General features: G+C 59.1%; 3 non-coding genes across 3 annotated transcripts in view; all 3 read right to left on the bottom strand.

The window, feature by feature from the left end:
- The window catches only part of LOC126444881 (large subunit ribosomal RNA), a 4,222-nt gene extending 2,883 nt beyond the window's left edge, over positions 1 to 1,339 (bottom strand). Inside the window, exon 1 of the ribosomal RNA XR_007582814.1 lies at positions 1 to 1,339. This exon is cut by the window's left edge and continues 2,883 nt beyond it. This is a non-coding gene — a ribosomal RNA (large subunit ribosomal RNA).
- A 188-nt stretch (positions 1,340 to 1,527) lies between these two features.
- LOC126444888 (5.8S ribosomal RNA) lies at positions 1,528 to 1,682 on the bottom strand. The gene has a single exon (XR_007582818.1). It is a non-coding gene; the product is annotated as a 5.8S ribosomal RNA (ribosomal RNA).
- Positions 1,683 to 2,035: 353 nt separating this feature from the next.
- Positions 2,036 to 3,944, bottom strand: LOC126444871 (small subunit ribosomal RNA). Its single transcript, XR_007582805.1, has one exon. It is a non-coding gene; the product is annotated as a small subunit ribosomal RNA (ribosomal RNA).
- Between the last annotated feature and the right edge of the window lie 977 nt (positions 3,945 to 4,921).

Consider the following 4,921-nt stretch of genomic DNA (forward strand, 5'->3'; position numbering starts at 1 on the left):
AATCATTCGCTTTACCGGATGAGACTCGTACGAGCACCAGCTATCCTGAGGGAAACTTCGGAGGGAACCAGCTACTAGATGGTTCGATTAGTCTTTCGCCCCTATACCCAGCTCCGACGATCGATTTGCACGTCAGAATCGCTACGGACCTCCATCAGGGTTTCCCCTGACTTCGTCCTGGCCAGGCATAGTTCACCATCTTTCGGGTCCCAACGTGTACGCTCTAGGTGCGCCTCACCTCGCAATGAGGACGAGACGCCCCGGGAGTGCGGAGGCCGCCGCCCCGTGAAGGGCGGGGAAGCCCCATCCTCCCTCGGCCCGCGCAAGGCGAGACCTTCACTTTCATTACGCCTTTAGGTTTCGTACAGCCCAATGACTCGCGCACATGTTAGACTCCTTGGTCCGTGTTTCAAGACGGGTCGTGAAATTGTCCAAAGCTGAAGCGCCGCTGACGGGAGCGATTATTCCGCCCGAGAGCATCCCGAGCCAACAGCGGCGCGGGTCCGGGGCCGGGCCAGGTAGGTCCGTCATCCGGGAAGAACCGCGCGCGCTTGCCGGGAGCCCGAGCGCCCAAAGGGGCGAATCGACTCCTCCAGATATACCGCCGGGCAGCCAGCCAGGACACCGGGGCTCTGCCCAACAGACGCGAACCGAGGCCCGCGGAAGGACAGGCTGCGCACCCGGGCCGTAGGCCGGCACCCAGCGGGTCGCGACGTCCTACTAGGGGAGAAGTGCGGCCCACCGCACACCGGAACGGCCCCGCCCCGCGGCGAGTGGAAAGGCAACCGGACACGACCCCGCCGCGAATTGCTCCGCGCGGGCGGCCGGCCCCATCTGCCGAGGGCGGAGGCCAGTGGCCGGATGGGCGTGAATCTCACCCGTTCGACCTTTCGGACTTCTCACGTTTACCCCAGAACGGTTTCACGTACTTTTGAACTCTCTCTTCAAAGTTCTTTTCAACTTTCCCTCACGGTACTTGTTCGCTATCGGTCTCGTGGTCATATTTAGTCTCAGATGGAGTTTACCACCCACTTGGAGCTGCACTCTCAAGCAACCCGACTCGAAGGAGAGGTCCCGCCGACGCTCGCACCGGCCGCTACGGGCCTGGCACCCTTTACGGGCCGTGGCCTCATTCAAGTTGGACTTGGGCTCGGCGCGAGGCGTCGGGGTAGTGGACCCTCCCAAACACCACATGCCACGACAGGCGGCAGCCTGCGGGGTTCGGTGCTGGACTCTTCCCTGTTCGCTCGCCGCTACTGGGGGAATCCTTGTTAGTTTCTTTTCCTCCGCTTAGTAATATGCTTAAATTCAGCGGGTAGTCTCGCCTGCTCTGAGGTCGTTGTACGAGGTGTCGCACGCCACACCGCCAGCCGGCTGTGCACGCTACCGAGTAAGTACCGGTATGCGAACCGCCAGGCGACGGGCGCGCATCGCACGTTTAAGGAGACGCGGCCGGCCCCACAGGCGGCCACGACACTCCCAGGTCTGCGAAGCGGGGCAAACGCCGCGCGCTTCAGTATACGTAGCCGACCCTCAGCCAGACGTGGCCCGGGAACGGAATCCATGGACCGCAATGTGCGTTCGAAACGTCGATGTTCATGTGTCCTGCAGTTCACATGTCGACGCGCAATTTGCTGCGTTCTTCATCGACCCACGAGCCGAGTGATCCACCGTCCTGGGTGATCTTTTCATAGTTTCCACCATCTCTTTCGAGACAGTTGCATAGGCGGGACTGAGGCGTGTGGCGGCCCTGTTCCAGCGTTCAGTGTCCAACGGCCTCACGGCCGATGGGCGTCGTACGGCTCCACACCGGAGCGGACAGGCAGTCGGGCGAAAGTCATTCAAAACCGGCGCCAGGCGCCAGGTGCCGCAGGCCAGCCGCTCCAGCGCTTCAGCGCTCGTACCACACAACATTGCCGTTAGTTTTGAGACGAACGCGTGGTTCCGCACGCGGCGCACGGCTACTGCGAGCCGTACAGGTAGCTGCGTGTTGCGCGACACGACACGCACATCGAAAGACATGCAGTCTAGTCGGTAATGATCCTTCCGCAGGTTCACCTACGGAAACCTTGTTACGACTTTTACTTCCTCTAAATGATCAAGTTTGGTCATCTTTCCGGTAGCATCGGCAACGACAGAGTCAATGCCGCGTACCAGTCCGAAGACCTCACTAAATCATTCAATCGGTAGTAGCGACGGGCGGTGTGTACAAAGGGCAGGGACGTAATCAACGCGAGCTTATGACTCGCGCTTACTGGGAATTCCTCGTTCATGGGGAACAATTGCAAGCCCCAATCCCTAGCACGAAGGAGGTTCAGCGGGTTACCCCGACCTTTCGGCCTAGGAAGACACGCTGATTCCTTCAGTGTAGCGCGCGTGCGGCCCAGAACATCTAAGGGCATCACAGACCTGTTATTGCTCAATCTCGTGCGGCTAGAAGCCGCCTGTCCCTCTAAGAAGAAAAGTAATCGCTGACAGCACGAAGGATGTCACGCGACTAGTTAGCAGGCTAGAGTCTCGTTCGTTATCGGAATTAACCAGACAAATCGCTCCACCAACTAAGAACGGCCATGCACCACCACCCACCGAATCAAGAAAGAGCTATCAATCTGTCAATCCTTCCGGTGTCCGGGCCTGGTGAGGTTTCCCGTGTTGAGTCAAATTAAGCCGCAGGCTCCACTCCTGGTGGTGCCCTTCCGTCAATTCCTTTAAGTTTCAGCTTTGCAACCATACTTCCCCCGGAACCCAAAAGCTTTGGTTTCCCGGAGGCTGCCCGCCGAGTCATCGGAGGAACTGCGGCGGATCGCTGGCTGGCATCGTTTATGGTTAGAACTAGGGCGGTATCTGATCGCCTTCGAACCTCTAACTTTCGTTCTTGATTAATGAAAACATACTTGGCAAATGCTTTCGCTTCTGTTCGTCTTGCGACGATCCAAGAATTTCACCTCTAACGTCGCAATACGAATGCCCCCGCCTGTCCCTATTAATCATTACCTCGGGTTCCGAAAACCAACAAAATAGAACCGAGGTCCTATTCCATTATTCCATGCACACAGTATTCAGGCGGGCTTGCCTGCTTTAAGCACTCTAATTTGTTCAAAGTAAACGTGCCGGCCCACCGAGACACTCAATAAAGAGCACCCTGGTAGGATTTCAACGGGGTCCGCCTCGGGACGCACGAGCACGCACGAGGCGGTCGCACGCCTTCGGCTCGCCCCACCGGCAGGACGTCCCACGATACATGCCAGTTAAACACCGACGGGCGGTGAACCAACAGCGTGGGACACAAATCCAACTACGAGCTTTTTAACCGCAACAACTTTAATATACGCTATTGGAGCTGGAATTACCGCGGCTGCTGGCACCAGACTTGCCCTCCAATAGATACTCGTTAAAGGATTTAAAGTGTACTCATTCCGATTACGGGGCCTCGGATGAGTCCCGTATCGTTATTTTTCGTCACTACCTCCCCGTGCCGGGAGTGGGTAATTTGCGCGCCTGCTGCCTTCCTTGGATGTGGTAGCCGTTTCTCAGGCTCCCTCTCCGGAATCGAACCCTGATTCCCCGTTACCCGTTACAACCATGGTAGGCGCAGAACCTACCATCGACAGTTGATAAGGCAGACATTTGAAAGATGCGTCGCCGGTACGAGGACCGTGCGATCAGCCCAAAGTTATTCAGAGTCACCAAGGCAAACGGACCGGACGAGCCGACCGATTGGTTTTGATCTAATAAAAGCGTCCCTTCCATCTCTGGTCGGGACTCTGTTTGCATGTATTAGCTCTAGAATTACCACAGTTATCCAAGTAACGTGGGTACGATCTAAGGAACCATAACTGATTTAATGAGCCATTCGCGGTTTCACCTTAATGCGGCTTGTACTGAGACATGCATGGCTTAATCTTTGAGACAAGCATATGACTACTGGCAGGATCAACCAGGGAGCTGCGTCAACTAGAGCTGAGCAGCCGGCCGCCCGGGAGTGTGTCCCGGGGGCCCGCGCGAACACGCAAGCGTCCGCTCAATTATTCTGCAAACAGGAGGAGGCTGAGCTCCCCTGCACAACACACCTCGAAACCCTCTCAGGTCCCGGCGGCGCGCAGCGCCGTCCTAAGTACTTGGTCGGGTTCGAGAGAGGCGCAATCGCCCGGAGTTAGGCGAGTAGACGCTTTAGGTGCGACCACCCGTGCTCCCAACTGAGCTTGCCGCTGCCGACAGAGGCCCGGGAGCGTGCTGTCGTGGCATTGCCGGCGGGAGACAACACGCGCCACCTACGGTGACCGGCAGCTCCAACGCCAGCGCCACAGAAGGACAAAAGCCCCACTTGGGTGCCGAAGCGAACTCTCCCAGCACAGCGCACGCGCCAACACGTCCGCACAGCTGCGATACAAACCACCTGCGAGAACCGCTGGGGCGACCGAGCAGCAGACGGCGTCGCGGCGCCGAGCGCCGGGCGGCGGCGCATCCTCAGCGCACACAGTCCTCAATCGGACCAGCACACTGCAGATGGCCACCGCGCTTCGCACCGGGCCCGCGAGGACCTACTTTGGCCGCAAGGCGCCGCGAGCAGGGGGCGCCGGCGCGCAGCTGCGCCGCCTGCCGCGTCCGTCGGCCGGCGCGCCTGCCACTGGCCGCCCCCACCAGCCGGCTGTAGCGCGTGCGCCCACGCACCGCGCTGCCAGCACGCCGGGCGGCCCCCCCTCACCGGCCGGGGACGGTCCCACCCAGCCACCGCCGCGTATCGCCTCACACCCAGATCCCCTTTCGCGTTCGTGGGCATGGTGGGTCCCCTTTCACGTTCGTGGGCATGGTGGGTATCCCTGAAACAACCGGTTAATAGCTCGACCGATCGTCGCCAACACTGATTCACCTCTAGCGAGAACAACCGCACCACAACGGGTTACCTGTTGTTCATTTGCGT

The sequence above is a fragment of the Schistocerca serialis genome, unplaced genomic scaffold (genome assembly GCF_023864345.2).
Source record: "Schistocerca serialis cubense isolate TAMUIC-IGC-003099 unplaced genomic scaffold, iqSchSeri2.2 HiC_scaffold_305, whole genome shotgun sequence".
NCBI classification, from domain to species: domain Eukaryota; kingdom Metazoa; phylum Arthropoda; class Insecta; order Orthoptera; family Acrididae; genus Schistocerca; species Schistocerca serialis.